Source organism: Passer domesticus, chromosome 6, assembly GCF_036417665.1.
Source record: "Passer domesticus isolate bPasDom1 chromosome 6, bPasDom1.hap1, whole genome shotgun sequence".
NCBI lineage: Eukaryota > Metazoa > Chordata > Aves > Passeriformes > Passeridae > Passer > Passer domesticus.
The window spans coordinates 38,619,993-38,636,755 of record NC_087479.1 but is presented as its reverse complement, the minus strand read 5'-3'; the positions used below and the strand labels follow the sequence as shown (position 1 = coordinate 38,636,755).

Genomic DNA, 16,763 nt, shown 5'->3' with positions numbered 1-16,763 from the left:
CAAGTATCTTATTTGATATTCTGGGGATTTTTAATCTTTCAGAGCAATGTTATGGATGGAAACATTTGGCAGGAGGGGATTTCTGTTACTGGCAGTATGGCAGCTGTGTTGTCCTTTCTGGTTGCTGGGAGGACAGTGGGTCACAATGGATTTCTTTTCACACAGTGAAAGGGAGTTTTAACAGCATTTTTAACTGATGGGAACTTGCTTCTCTGCTGTGTTTCTTGAGAGCGAGTGATGACATAGCTGCCTTATTCATCAGAGCAGGGGATCCAATTTATGTTCATGCTGTGGGGTCTGGTGACTCCATTGCTGGTTCCCAAGGGGACACAGAGTCACAAACACAGGTACTGGCAGGTGCCACCAGAAGCAGAACACATCTGGCAGTTTTTGTCAGGTGTGTTTAGGCCTGACTGCTGTGCTTGAACTCACGTCAGACTTGCATCAAAGAATGTGAAGTGTTTCTGAAATAGGTATAGAGGAATAGTAACTTTTCAGAATACTTTATTTATATTTGTAGGAATTGTGTGTTTTCACACAACAGTCTGTCAGATTTGCCCAAGTTAAAATGGACATTAAGTTGATTTTGGTTGTTCATCCAGCAACAAGTTTAGTATTTGCTGTACTCTTGTGTGCCATGATTTGGATAATGCAGTTCATTTTCAAGTGAGAAAACATTTAACTTTACCTGATCCCTGTCAATTTCTTTGTTCTTCAGTTTCTATGAGATATTAATATAAAAAGGCTTGTATTTAAGTGTCAGACAATATGAAATACACTTTGTTTTTATGTTTTTGGAGAAATTAATTAGAGCTCCAGCCTTGCAAGAAGTCATGTTATCTAAGTCCTGCAGAAGTTAGAGAGAATAGCTGAATGCCTGAAATCAGAATCTATATAAGTAGCAGCAGGATGAAGACCTCCAGGCTTCTGATGTTGGAAAGTAGCTTCTTTGTAATCAACATAATTAGACCTAATATCTAGGTCTGTGTGACAAAAAATTCTTTTTCTTTTATTGAGTCTACAGAAATACTGGTCATGATAAATTCAGAACTCACATGTTCATAGGTTGTGCAAAAAATCACCCAAGGCCTAAAAGAGTTGCTAATTCCTCCACCTGTACAGATGATGTGTATGGCAGGTATTTAGGTAGTAATAGCTTCCTTGAGTCAGGATTGTATTTTCTCAGCACTGATACATTGTACACACTACATGTTGCCGACACTGTTTAAAACTGATACAAAAAGGTGAAGAGATTAGTCTAAAACCTTACAGATGCTGTAATTGTAAAGGACTTGGTAAACAGTGATATAGTTTTCTTTAAGTGTTCCCAGCCCCTTGACCTCCGGTGTGGAGCAAATTGCTGACAGGACAGGCACTTAGCTGCAATAGTTACTATTAGTATCTGGTCATGATTAGCAAGGCTGACATTGTTGCTATGCAAGGATGAAATGCAGTTCATTGGCTGCTTGGGCCTATACAGCAGGCGAGAGAAGAAACCAAGATAAATCTATATGTAGTGGAAAGATGACGTATCTTGTCTTTCAAGGACATTTTGCCTTCTGTAGAGAGCCTGCAACAGTGCCCTTTGTAATGCTGCTGTATCAGGGTATCCTAGATAAGGAAAGTGAGAAGTAGGGATGTACAGAAGGGTTTGATGCAGAGTTGTAAAGAAAAACTTCTGTAAGTACTTCTTATCTCATAAGAGCAAATCTGTCCTCATCTGTGAAGAAATTGTGGCCCTGCTCAAGCCAATGGGAAACTTCACAGATGAATTGAGATTACTGGGATTTTTTTCCCCAAAAAATATAGTTTTATGTGGATTTTGCAGGCCTGAAGCTCTGGACAAAATTTGAAGAATCTGGCATCTGTTTAAGAGGCTGCTAGTGATCCCTGGGGGATCTCACTCTGGGTACTTTGTCTCCTAGTGTCTCTGCTATGCCTTTAAAAAGTGGTTAATGTTGAGCTCTTGTAATGCTTTGTAAGAACTTGGAATCTCTTTATTCAGGGCTTTTACTTAATTTGTTAGCGCAACAAAATTTTGCATGAAAGCCAGAAATTAGTCCTTGATGTGTCCAAGGAATACATTCTGTCTCTATTCCTCTTGCTAGTGTGACATTGAGATATTTGGTCTGAAATTTGAATAACCTGACTTGTGATGGAATTAAAAAAAATTAAGCCCAAACAATTAAAAGCACAATAAAAATCCAACCCCCAACCTCACTAACAAGCCTTTTTCATAACTATAAAAGGACTACAGTGGCCTATATTACTAATAAAGAAGTTTTTTGGTAATTTGCATCTAGCTGGAGCTTCACTGTTGCTTAGCTTGCAGTAATTGTCTCTGATAAGCATCTTCATCATGTAAATCTATTTTGTGTAGCATGAATTTGCTGTATTAAGGATGCTTTTGTCAGTGACCCCAAAAGGAAAGGATGTGGCTACCTGAGCTTCCCTTTTTACCCTTTCAGAGACTACATTCTGGTCAGAAATAAATTGGGAAGGACTAGCCAGCTTTGTGCTTTTTCTGAATGCCAGGTACCTGCCCTTGAGTGTACTGCAGTTCTTCTCCCGAGGAGGAAACCCACCACACCATACCACTTATTTTGTGGTCTTAGACAACCATGCTGAAGTCAGTGAATTTGTCACTATGAGATTTGTTTCAGAATCAGCCTTAGTTTCCACTTTCTACCTGCAATTTGGCGTATTTCTCCTGCTCTACTCTCTTTTGAATATCAGCTTCTAAACTGAACATGGAAATAACCTCCCTTCCTGTAATTCTCATCCATGTGTAGCAGTTTCTTCTTGCCATAAGACTTACAATGTCTTCTTCCACCTTACTTCTTGCAGGAATTACATTTGGGTGCCTCACTGTTGAGGAAGAACTTGTGTAGTGTTTAGTGTAATGAAATGTTTTTTCCTGGGGTGATGAGCTGCTTTCCTTGCAGTCAGTCAAAACCTGGTGGTGTTGGCCTGGGAGATGCAGGGTTAGTGCCCTACTGTGGTAGCAGCATCTTCTCAGCTGCAGAGCCCATTAGCTGGGCCTGGGTCAGTGGCACTGTGAACACCTGCCTCGGGTTGTATTGCACTGACATTGTCATTGCTACAAAATTGCATGAGCAAAATTCATTGCTCCTTCCTGAAGTAACATCAAATTGTACAATTCCTCACCATCTGAGACCTTCTTTCTGGCTTCCTTTTGCTAACTTAATCTACACTTCTGTCCTCGTTGTTTTTGTTTAAAAATGCTATTTTCCCCTTATATTTAGTTATTTTTTGACATATTAGGTGATTTCATCATCATATATGTAGATTATCTCACTCTAACTCACTTGAAAGCTTAAACTAAGGAAGGGCAGAAGTGTCTGTTAAGTCCCTGTTTGTGTGTAGAAAGTACTGTACGTTCGACATGCCAGTACTTTTCTCTCAGGTGAAGCAGAGCTCCTGTCGTTTCTTCATAAACATTTGCATAAATTGGGAAATGGAGTTAAATACTATCTGCATATTTTTAAACATATTTTTTCCCATATTCCTACATATGCAGGATGCATTTTAACCCTTTACCTATGACACCTCTTTGGTATTCCAATTGGCAGGAAGACTCATAGGGGTTTCTTGGGGATCGGAAGTTGCATTAGAAGGGGACTTAAAATTATACAGTAAATGTTCTTGTTTATTTCTAGCCCTCATGGCTTCTACCTTTTCCCCCCCACTGGATAATAACCAGAGTTTAAATTGATAGGAACTGTGATTTTTCTTGAAGACATTATAACAAGGAAAAAAACCCCAAAAACCACAACAACCCTATTCTTGAAATGGTAAGGAGAGGAATATGTGAGGACAAAGTAATGAGAGGAGTGCATGAGAACTTGTGTGCATGTGCCTGTGTGTAGAGAGATGTGTTTAAACATCTTTTGTAGTACAACAATAGGATCATTAAAAATCTGGGCATTAATTTTTAAACAAAACAATTTGTTTAAAGAGTAACTTTGCAAAGCAGTCTCCATAATGATGGGCACTACACTGATATCAAAGTACACTGATACCACAGTAGTGTGAGTGTTGCTCTTGATACAAGCACATATTGGCATACAGAAATGGATACTGCTGTATGCAGCACTAGTTGAGTGCCCCTCACTGTTTTGTCCCATCTTAGTCTCTGCTGTTGTGGCAAGTCTTCCTGGCACCAGTGGTTTGCTCCATCTTCTAGGACAATGTTGGTGTAGGGCTGTTGTATACATGGAATCCGTGGATCCCAGGAGAGCAGGAGAAGATTGTGCTGATGTTGGTGTGAGGGGATGTGTAGGAGTGGCCCTCAGCAGCATGTTACTGCCTTGTCCTCTGGGTGAAGCACCCTGGCCCCTTGGGAATAAAAATAATTGGCTGCCCCAACGTCTTCTTAAAACTGCCAATCCTTTTGTTCGGAAAGTGCAATCATACCATGCTCCATGATACCTTTCACTCTCTGTCAGAATTGTGAAAGTTGAAAATGCCTTTCAGTTGTTTGGAGTAGCCACAAAAAGTAGATAAACCTACAATTTATTCTTCCAACTTTAAGTAAACAATCAGTTAAAAATCTGTGGCAATCAGTGTGAGTAAAACTGTTTTGGACATTTAGTTTTCTTGTAGCTGAAGTCCACTTCTGTTGTACAGCAGTCTTGCACTTTTCTTCCATTAAATGCTGATTGCATGCCTATGTGATTCCATGTTAAATTGGCCCAGTGATTCAGTGCTATGTTTGTAACCTAGTGTGTAAATCTTTTTACTTGTATTGAATAATCATGGTTTTCTGAAGGAACTGTGAAGTGTATGGTTACTTGAATTCCTCCTTTCAGATTAGTGACTACCATCAGTACTCCCACATTGAGTGTGACTACCCCAGCTACAAATACCATTCTCCAGATGCTACAGTTTCCATTTGTGTATGTTTTGAGGAGAAGAAAGAAGAAAAAAAAAGTATTTTAGGGGGTAAGGAGGGAGAACATAATAAAAGGGGACGGAAAGACAGTATTTGAGATTGATACCTGTGTACTGGGAGCAGTGAGAATGCCAGCTGACTGGTGTGTAGGGGAAGGAAGATCAGAGCACATCAGTGTAATAGTTTTGGAGTGCTTCCTGTTGACTTGTTAATACAACATGGAATTTGGCCCAGGCAATCTGCTGTTGTGAATCAGCATAGTTTATTCATTGGAGTATAGGTGTGCTTGTTATTATTCAAGAATCTGCTCTACTTAAAAGATAACAGGTCAGTCTGGTAAGTAGCATTATTGCCATGTTTGGATTAGAAACTGAGGTAGAGAGAGAAATTGATTTATTCTGCATTGCAGTAATTTTATTGAAGACGTTAAACTAGGAAGTGAGGCCTTCCCTTGTGTGTCTGCTTCATTCATATCCTTTATGTTGCTATATTGTAAACAAAAGTGAGCCTAAAACTGATACACTGATTAAGTATGGGTGGTTTACAAATAGGTAGTGTTGTCCCAGTGGAAGTGAGATTCTTGTAAAAAACTGGTTGTACAAAATAAATAGGGTACTTTTTTTTTCTTTTTAAAGTGTTGGATATATTTTTGTAGGTTATCTTGGGTTAAAGGAAAAGTAAAGGCTTGAATAGGAATGGGAGACCTTCTGATATGTAGGGAGATAATGATAAATGTGAATTTGAAATCCAGTAAAATCTGAGTTGCATGGGTAAGCATTGGTGCAAAGAAACAGTCCTAAGTTCTGCAGAACATGAAAAAAGAGAAGAAAGATGGTGGTGGTGGTTGTTGCTGTGGAATTTTTTTTTGTCTAACTTTCTAGCTCTGTTGCAATGTAGTAATACAAGAAATTGCATGTATCATGTAGGTATGATTGTTTCTAAAACATCTCCTGAATGTACTTTGTCTATGTCCTGTATATGAATGAGGTATCAGTAGCTTTACTGCATACCATCACTGTTTCTGTGCCATACTTTCAGTCTGGTACAGAAGATTTTACAGGTCTAGTTGGGTGGAATGGTTCAGTGCACAGCAAAAGTAACACTGAGGAACGAGTGTTGTCAGTGCTGAAGTCTTAACTGCTTGTTAAAACTGTTCTGTGTACAGCTTATGTTTGCAGAATTCTTCAATCCTCCCAAGTGAGTACTGTTCAGGGACAGATATCTTGTTCTGTTAATTTGTAAAAATGCCTTTTCCAAGTGAAAAATCAGCAGAGTTGGCAATACTCAAGTTTCTGCGTCTGTCACAGCTGGCTGGGTCCAGTGTTGCTTCCACTATCTTTTAGTGCTGCATAATAAGGGACCTATGTTCCAATGCAAGCATGGAAAGTATGGCCCCTTTTTTGTTATATGCCTCACTCTTTACTGTAAATGGCTCACTTAAAACTATGAGTCTCATGCTTAGAACCCCAAGTCTGTGACTACCCGTGTTGTTAAGCTCTTGGGCTCTGGTGGGATGTTGAATCATGATCTTTTAAATGCGTATCCCTTTTTCTGGAGTATCTCCAGCCACAGCCGTTAGTATCACTGCTGGTGGTCTCTGCTGGTGTCTTAGAGTATTTGTGGAACACAAACTTTGGCATATGCCCCTCTCATGTTTCATTAGGAGTTATTCATGTTTTGAGACTGCTTCTGCATAAGCCTGGAGTTGTCTTCCATCAGTAAGCTGGGTTAGTACAGTGTCTTTACTGAACTATTAGTGTGTTGTGACATCTCTACTCTGTAACTGTGGAGACAGCTTCAAGGCCAAACACAAGGCAGCTTAAGTAACCACTACATCTCATACTCTGCAGTGTGACTTCTGTGAATTCTTGTTTTGGTCATGTCTGGATTTATAGACAGGTTTAATGAAATTTCAGAGAGTATCTTATGTTAACAATTCAGTGATTGGCATGCTTCTGTTCATGTGCAATTAGTCCTGCATACATCACCACTGCTTAATGAAATGTTTGTAAAATAAATCTCAGGGCAGGGTATATTGCCTTGGCATTAAAGGCCTGAGATCCAAAGAGACATTGTTGGCTGGCACTGCATTCCTCAGAGAGAAGACTTTCAGTTCATGTTCTTTGTATTGCAAAAGAAAGCAGTTTTGCTTTGTGTGGAAGTGTCATGGAAATGTGAAGTATGCAACTTCATGAGAATTGTATTGCACTGGGAAGATGAGTCTTCATCATCACTAGGACCAATGGCTTGGAATTGCAGGCGAATGTGCATCAATCTGGAGATATTTGTACAGTTTTCCAGTTGTTCCTCCATCTCTGCATCCTAGTGTGTGAGAAGGGAGGAAGAGGAATCAAAATGCCTGTATTTTGGAATATATGGGAATCAATGGAGTTTTCCTGTGTAGTAGTTGAAGAAGTATTGGTAGATATGAGGGAAGAGCCGAAACTCTCCTTGAACTTGAGAGGAAAGCAAGAGGATAAGCATTTTTATTTTATTTGGAGCAAAAAATGTGAATAAGATTGGAGAGGAACCGTTAGAAATACACTAGAAGTTATTCTTAATGAAACATGGAACACTTGAGAAGAAAACTTTCCAAGTTGTGTATCAGGAAGACGAATTATGCATGTCTGATGGATTTGCTGGTGGGATGATTAACAGAAGTACTGAAACATGAATAAACTCAGTACACACACATGATTATATCTTTCTGTGTTTCTCTCAGAGATACCAACAAATTCAACCTGAAACATTGAGCCTGTGTCAGCATGGAGTGAGAAAACATATAGTAAATCAAAAGTTCCCAACTACAGACAAGAGTGCAAATTTCTTTGAATTGTTTGTTTGTAGTACTATGTTTTGTTGCTGGTGTAGTTTGCACAAACATCTCTAGGATAAGGGCATTGTGTTGCTGTTTTCTTTCAGCAAGACCAATTCCAATGCTATTACTGGTCTAGATGATACCTCTGCCTGCAAAACAAAATGAAAGAACCTCAAACCAATCTGTATGATTCTGTAAGGAGAGGGTTATTTAAGTAACAAAATTATAATAGCTCCTATGTGAAATGAAGGGAAAAAAAAAACAATGCCTGAAAGTCTTATTTTCTTGTCCTTTTATGTGACTTAAGGGATTTGTCATGTAAACTGCATCTTTCTCATATAAACTGGATTGTGGTCAGCTTTCTCAACAGTGTAGATGAGCAATAATCTCACTGAGGCAATGTCTGTGAGTTCATGAAGCTGCTCATAAAGCTGCTTCTGGTTTTTTTACATGCTTTTATCCTCAATAGTTGCTTGTTCCTGGTAAAGATGATAAGCTTTTTGGGTATGTTCATCTTCATCTTACTGCCTACAGCAATACTCGAAGGTTTTATGTACTGGACACTTGCTTTGTTTTCCAGACCTGTTGTAATTTTGGGCTTTAGAAAATGAAACTTCTCTATTTCCCACAGATTGAGACCTGCTTGTTTATCCTGCATGGCTTTCAGTTTGGCTATCTTCAAAAGCTCATCTGTCAGAAGAGAAGGAAGCTGACAGTGATGAGAAGGCAGACATTCACCAAATTGTTTAGGCAGTGCTTTCTAGCAGGATTAGCAATACTTCTAGCAGAATTCTGTTCCATGTTTGTCCTGGGCCTCAGCTTGAGCTTATGCATTTTCTGTGACAGTAGTACTTTTTCACCTAGACTTTCTTATTAAAACAGAGAGCATCCTGCACTCTTCCAGGGTCAGGCAGGACCTGAAACAAGTTCAGTTTTCTTGGAGAGAAGTCAGGCATTCATCTACATGTTCCTTTTGAATCCATTGGTTCAGGGGATCTTCCCTCTGGTCAGCTGGGGTGATGCCAAATCGTTGCCAGTCTTAAATGGGTTTTGGCAGTTTTTGCATCAAATATTCATGGCTTATGTTTAGTGCTGCTTTCCAACTTTCTGAGTCTTTCTCAGTTAGGAGAGACTGCCTGAGTCTCCTTCCATTGACACCCTGATTGGTGAGGGGCTTGGAGGAGAATTTTTCATCAGTTTGGTGGGTTATATAAAACCAAAAAAACTCTATAGCCTTCAGTACTTGCTTATGGCTTTATTTCAGTGTTGCATTATATTACACAAACCAGTTTGATGTCTGCTTCAGAAGCTGCAATTTCTGCTTTTAACATTATGTGCTTGAATTATAGCCTGGTTTATTTACCAGAAAACCAATCTCCAAAACAAACCAAGACATATACCAGCATTGCTGCTCAATGTGATTAAACATAGAAACTAACATACTCTGCTGGACCAAATGTCCATCTAATGCAGCATCTTTCCTTTATCAGTGCCTAGCAGCAGCAGCTGACTGAAGAGTGTAGGAAATGGGTGCATTCTGTCAGCCGCTGAAATATTAACAGTAGGTTTCTGACAGTTGTTTAGCTGCTGTCTGAGATGGAAGCTACATTTGGGCTATTGCACTGTGAATAGCAACATCAAACTATTTATAGGTGAATTTGCTGCCTTTTGGAACTAATTTATAAATATCTGTGGCTTACATAGTGTTTCACAGCAGCAAGTTCTGTGCAGTTTACCTGCATTTTCTGTGTGCAAGAAAAAAATAGTTTCATTTGTTTTAAACATACTCTCTTGTTGTCATTCCTCTCTGTACCATTTCTGTTTCTTCCTTTTTTGAGGCGGAGCAGCCAGAATTATGTGCAGCGTGCATCACAGCAGAATGTTTCCTGTTTTTTCTCTGTTCTGTTTCTAATACCTTCTGAGACTTTTCTTGGATTTCTTGCTGCTGAGAGTTGAACTGTTTGCTTGCAATAATCATGAAATCTTTTTTGTAAGTAGTCATGCCTAGTTTCACTTCATCGTTGTGTATTTATAGCTAGATTATTTTTTCCTCTGAGTATATTATGTTGCACTTCTCGACCTGGGACAACAAAATGATAAATGAAAACCAGTCATTTGGTATTATCAGATCCCCTGTAACTCTCTGAAGTTTACTTTAATTACAGCTATCTGAAATGATGGAAAGCATCACAATGTGTGCAACCTTCCTATTTGCCAGATAAGTTAAAAGTATGTTTACAGACTTAACCCTGATCCTTGTTGTGGTAGCTTCCCTGCTCTTTGACTGTTCAGTGTTTTCTTTCTTTTTATTTTATTTTCTTTATTACTTTTGTGTAGGTTGTCTCATGGCTTTTACTCTGTAAGGTGGTGCGAGGTATACAGATGGGTTTGCTTCCTTTTGTTTTTATTGCAATATGGTATATGAACATTTTGGTATTTGAGATGTAGGTCTTCCAGCATCTCTTTTCGTTTGCTTTGAAGTTGGATGTCCAAAAGCTTAATTTCATTAAGATTGCAATCTTTTATATGACCACTTGGCAGAGAGTGTTCCTTAGAAATGTGGGGTTTTGTTGCTGGTTTTTTTTCCTTTGTGTGTGTGTGGTTTTGTTTGCTTTGTTATGGGTTTTTGTTTAAATGGTCAGTGCTTTGTAATTTCAGTATCATGGATTATATCACCTTCAAAGGGTGATATAATTCATTCCTGCCACTATAATTTGTTCCTACATCCTGCCTCATCCCAGCCTCTTTTCTTCAGTTATTTTCCAGTTTGTAGAAGTCCTTGACTTGCCTTTTTAACCAAGTCTGTGATGTTTTTACTATGACCAGCTGTGAGATTGTTTTTTTAATAGATACCAAGAATCCCCTGCTCATCTCATTTTGTTATTGTGGTAGAATTTAATTTTTTTTATTTTATACTCTGATTTGAAACTCAAAACTTCTCGCTCACCTAACACTGATATCAATGAGTTTTAAGGCAGTTTGTCTGTCAGGCAAATGGCAGGTGTTAACTTTCATAGGCTTACTACTTGTCTAACTAGAATGTCTTAATTTGATTATGGTGGAGGTTTGTATTAACTAGTTGAACTGTTAGGACAGTTGGAAAAGATACTTCTCAGAGAATAAACACTGCTTGAAAGTAATATTTCTTTTGAATATTATGCTTCTATATATATGAATTTACCTGTCTTTTGCAGCTGTAAATATTGATTGGGTGTTAAATAATTAAACTCAGACATTAGTGTGTGGGTGTTCATTCCTATATCTGGGGGGTAGAAGAAGGGCTACAAGGGACACTTCTGTCTAGAAGACTCCTAGCCTAGAGGACAAGGAGACTAACGTGTCATGTAGGAACATGCAGATGTAACTTGACAGAGGGTATTCAAATGAACTAGTTCAGAACTTGGCAACACATGGTAGTGCTGATTTACACGCTGTAGGAATTGCATCCTTTACTTCAGCTTTGCTCAGTGTGTAGGGATTATACAAATTTTCAGATATCTAGGTGGTTTAGGTTATTGTTGGGGGAATCAATCCTCCTTCAACTTCTCGCTGTTTGTAATTGCTTTTAGTAATTTGAATTGCAATTTTACATTATTGTATTCAGAAGCTCACAGCACTTTGTACTCTTGTGTGGGTGCATGCTTGTGATGCTTTGCAAGTTGTGGAAAAGTATTTTTTTAGTAGGTTAGTATTAAGCTGTTGTAGAATTTGAACAGTCTCTATGTACTGTGTGACCGTACAGGAACTTAATAACCACAAAAAGTTTAATTCATAAAAATTGCTGTTACCTTGAATGCTTGAGTAAGAACTTTTGATGCAGATTTTTGAAAAGTAAGACTGACAGTTTTTGATGTTCGTGAATGAGAAGACTGAATATTGTGTTTTGGTTTTGAAGCTCATGAAGTTAAGCAGCTGAAGCTTGCTTTGGTGTCAGCCTCTAGTTGGACAAAGCATGGTTTTGTGTGTTAGTGAATAGACACTTTAAAAACATACAAAGCCAAGAAATAAATACTTGCATTGTTATAAATGCAAGGTATCATTGTTTTGTATTTGGAAGATGAAACTCTTAAAGTGACTTGACAGAGGCAGATCCAGAGATCTTCAGAAATTGGCAACACATGCTACTGCTGATCCCAGGGCCCTTTGGTCCGTTCAGCAGACAATCATTCCTGTCCTCTTGAGAACAAATATCTTTCTTACCATTCTGCCCTCTTCCAGGACTGGAGCCTGTAGAGCGTATGAAGGGATGATGTACAAGCCTCTTCCCCCACAGAACCTGTGCCAGATGTTATGTCCTGGTAACACAACTTGAGAAAATAGAAAGGGCTGAAATAATTGAAATTCTTACTGTTTCTCCAATAGGTGATTTGTAAATATGTCATTTAGCACAGGTTAAAATGACAAGAGGGACTATTACTCACTGAGAGTGACTTCTGAGGCATTCAATACCTCTGGGTTTAGAATTCTTTAAAATGCTCATGTTTGGGGACCTAAATACCTTCTGTCTGGAACAAGCATATATGTTTTTTTGCAGCAGAGGGGACTGAAAAGAGTGTGGAGAGTGGTACCATCCTTCTTTTCCTTCGTTCTAGGGCAGGTGTTTTTAGAAAGACAAGGGACTGAAACAAAACTTGTAATTTAGTTGAGGTATATTGTGCAGAACAAAGAGAAAGAAACAGCTGCTAACATCAGAAAACAAATCTGTAATGGAGAATAGAAAACAGGTCTTTCCAAGGTGTGTATATAAACTTGTTCTCACTTGTCCATCTTTTTTTTGTGTAGGTTGTTGTCTAATAGTTCATTAGGACTCTGTCATAAATGTTTTCTGAAGTGTTGTCAGGGTTTCCATTGCAATGAGCTGGTTGAATTGCTATTTAAATAATTATATATCTATATATATTTAAAAGTTGTATATCCTCTGGACACTCTACTTTTGCCTAGAAAAATCTTTTCTCTTTGAATTGAGTTTAACTGATCCCTGGAAGAAACAAACTGATTATTTTTTTGGGTCTTGTGTCGGTATTTTTTTTGAGTGTAGAATTACATTTTTTAAAGAAAAAAAAATTGAGTTAATTTTTGCCTCCAGTGTTCAGGTGAAGTTTCCATCTTTATACCTACTTTTAAGTCTTAATGATTTTAAAGGTTTTTTTTGTGTGTATTTATTTATTTAATGCAGTATTCTGATGCATTTGACCTCCAGAAGGTTGCCCCACTTTGCTTGGCTTGGTGAAGATGAATTTTGGGAGTTCATCTACACTTTAGTTGATGCTGTTGTGTTTCTCCAGTAGTTTTGTGTCAGTCCCATGAGGCTGTGTTGCTTTGAGTAGTTCGCCTGAGTGTCATCCAGAGTAAAGCTATGAGAAAATGTGGATTTTATCTCACCATTATTCCATCTTGCCTGAATGAGAAAGTTCATGACTTAGAGAGACAAAATTCTTTGTCCTGAACACAAGTGTTGCAAAAAAATGGGGTAGATTAGAAATCCTAAGAGCAGGAAAATGCTGCATTAAGTAAAGTAAATGGCTCAATGTAGTTGCCAGAATAGGACTACCTTTGCACAAGAATCAAGTTCTCTATAAAAGAACTTCTGAGGTATTTGGGCAACAGCTCAGTTACACCTTCATTTAGTAGTTTTGTATGAAAATAAACAGGGAAAGAAGGAATTGGTGTTGAAAGAGAGGAATGTGTGAATATTCAACAATGTAGGACTTGTGTATCTGTTGGGAAAAAGGAAAAATCCAAATATTCACAGTGCTCAGCAGGAAGCAGGGAAGAGGAGATTTTCTTCCTCTCAGAGGTGTGCTGTGAAAACAGTGATGCAGCCTGGCAGGCCAAGTCCTGTTGCATTCAAGGAACAAAAACCAGCAGCTGACAATGGCTCAGAAGCTGCAGGGGAGCTGGTCTAGTAAAGAAAGCAAAAATTAGGGCCGAATCTTTCACAGTAAATTGTGATGCTGTCGTCTTTTTAAATACCGTCATTAACAGCTGAAGGAAGCAGAGAGAAAAAGCTGATGCTGGAACAATCTGGTAGTTAAATGGAAGGGAAATGGGGAGAAGGGGTGGACTCCTGCTCATCTGCAGCCGCCCTGCACACAGAGCTACCTGATTTAGGCCTAGCGACAGCGCGTTGGAGGCCCGGGGAAGGCAGATCGCTCCGGCAGCGTGTGTTGTCAGCGTGACGTGCTTGGGAGTGTGTGCAGCCTGCATGCTGAACGCCACTGGCTGCCTTTGACTCCGCTTCTCACACTTCTAAGAATGTCATGAAATCCCTTCTCACTCACGCTTTTATTTTGGGATGGAGGGGGAGAGAAAGGAGCTTTCAATATTCTGGTATGTTCAGAGTTTGAAACAAGCATGTTTTACCTAATACTGCCTTTTTATTTAGGCTATGTGTGAAACACTTTGATACCTTTACATGCTCTATCATAATTTATCAGTACACAAAACTAGAAACTCATAGCAACCTTATTAATCCTGATCTAATTAATCCCTACACAGGGAATACAGTATTTATTGTTGGAGGGTCTCAAGCTGGTCTTTCTTACTTTTGTTTTTCCTTTCTTTGCTGGTCTCTGTGCTCAGAAGATCAGGAATGCCGAAATGACAACATGGTTTAAAGAAATAATAGCTGGTGAAATTGAAATAAGTTTGGCTAAAAAGTGAATCAAATGCAAATATAAAATGAGAGTAGTTTTTACTAAATGCAATCAGGCTGTACTTAGATGTTGTAGTCAAAAGGAGAGGAAAATGTGATACCTGTCTAGTAGCAGCAGAGGGTCCCAGCCACCTTTTCAGAGTCCAGAGCACCTGACAGAATCAACAGAAGTCTGAGACTGTTTTAAGTAGAACTTTGTCAAACTGAAATGCCAGTATTCGTTCTAGAAACAAAACCAATTTTAGCAGGTGAGCGTTACCTTTTTCATCTTGTCTGTAAAATCTGAAGGCAGATTAAGAAACAAATGATTGTTCTTTTGATACTTTTTTCATGTGAACATCTGTTCACTAACAAGTCATTTTCATATTGTCTTTTGGCAATTATTTAGATGCCTAACATATTAGAGCAAGTGATCTGTAGTGTTGAAAAGGCAAGAATTTTTGTATAGTTTCTCATTTTGAGCCATGTCGCTTTCTGTTAAAATGGAATGATCTCCACATCAGATTAAATGAACTCCTATATTCTTATAAATATTATTTTAAGTATTTTTCAGTATCATAAAGTACAGAATACAATAATGTGTATTATCAGCTAATTTTCAAGTTTATCTACTGTACCTTATATACATCAAATGGTTTCTTTTTAATGCATGTGATGAAATAATTAAATTAAAGAGTCCAGTTTATTGTGAGAACTTTGACAGACTAAGTGGGGGTCTGTACCTGTTGTAATATACTGACACGAAGATTGACCATAGCAAAGTCAGCATAGGTTGGCTTAATCTTAGTATTTAAAGAATGCCCATGCCGTAATGAGGTTACACAGAAAATAATAGTGATTTCTATTCTTCCTGAGTAACAAGCAAAACAGAAAGAATTCAGGACTGCCAAACTCAGATGCATCTTTACCCCTAGTTGTTCTGTAGGTCTTCCAGTTTCAAAATGAAAAGGATGTTCAGATGTGACTCTGTCACTGAAAATGTAACTCACAAGTCAAATTTCTGACCATATGGAGAAAGTGAAAGGTTGCTTCTTGATGATCGTTTTAATTAAAAAGAATCAGCAAAGTGCACAGTTCTGTACCCAGTATAGCACAAGGGAACTTGATAACTGCTGAAGAAAGGAAGGAAGGTCTCCCTTGGGCTGCCAGCACAGTGCTTCTGCTGCTGAAGTTTGTGCATGATGTTCCCCATACCAATCTGTGAATCACTTCAACTTTGTGTGGTGTGTGACACCCCCTCACCCACCATTCCCCCAGAAAAAGTGCGGGCTGCTGGCCGTAGGACCTCTCAGCTGGAAGAGGATATGAAGGAGAGTGCCTTGCCAGCTAGATTAGATGACTCTGGGAGTGTTGTTTAGCCTGCAGGCTAAATAATAAGAAAGAAACTGAAGGTAGAACTATAAACTTTGAGTAGAACTAGGCTTCACTTAGGTCTCTTGATATACTGGTAGTCTAAACTTTCCTTGTGCATGCTTGGCAAACTGCATTTAGCTTTCATGGACACATTGAGACAAGGGTTTTACTGAAAATACAGCATCTGATTTTGAAAGAAATTTATAAGTACAGAACTATAAAAGATTACCTGTTTTTTTAAGGTACCTTGCCATACAATCGCTAGTCACAATACATCTGCATTTTTAAATGTTTGTATGTTATTACATGTGTACCTGCTTCTGTCTGATATTTGTGTAACAGTAACATCAGTAGAAGCTTGTGTAGCTAATCTCTAAATCTGTCACTGAAAATCTCACTGCTGCTCCTTGTGATTCTCAGCCAGTGATATTTTAAACAGAAAGTCCTTGTGATTGCAGGGCTTGCTTTTTTTTTCCTTCATTGCAAATGCCTGTTAAATTTCTTTGTTCAACAAATTATCACATTTTGCTTTTTGTTTCTTAATTTTAAAACACATTGTGGAATTGTGTCTGTTTCCTGTCAGTTACATGCAAGTTGCCCTTCATCAACATGGGCTTAGCACAAATTTATTCACTTAACCAACACCGCCTTTAAGTAGTTTTTACTATACTTGGTAAGCATGGAAATGCTGCATAGGTAATATTTATAAGGTAGGAGGAAATTCAGGGTCTCTAATGGGAGCCCTGCTGTTCTGAAATTTCTTTGGGGAAAAAAGAAAAGTCCAGACTCTTGGGATTCTGTATAAATGTAATATGAAGTCTTCTGTAAAGCAGATTGATCTTCTAGAATGTGTGCTCACTTTAAATAAATTAGTTTATACGTTCATGTTGGATATTTCTTTATGAATATATGATCTTTCAACTTAGTCCTCTGAGTTGTTTAGTCATAATATTTTGCTTTTCATTAAAACACTAGATGTAGGAAGATTTTAACTGATTTGCAGTCACTCTGTGCTAACTTGA

The 16,763-nt window shown here is 38.4% G+C and overlaps 1 protein-coding gene across 13 annotated transcripts in view; it reads left to right on the top strand.

Moving 5' to 3' along the window:
* Nucleotides 1-16,763, top strand: part of PHF21A (PHD finger protein 21A) — a 124,561-nt gene that overhangs the window by 7,459 nt on the left and 100,339 nt on the right. The window contains exon 1 of one of the 13 annotated variants that reach the window (XM_064424717.1): nucleotides 379-473. The exons of the other annotated variants lie outside the window; for them this stretch is intronic. The gene's annotated coding sequence lies outside the window, so the exon portion shown is untranslated. Of the gene's footprint in view, nucleotides 1-378; nucleotides 474-16,763 lie in introns of those variants that run through there. 13 annotated transcript variants of the gene reach the window in all.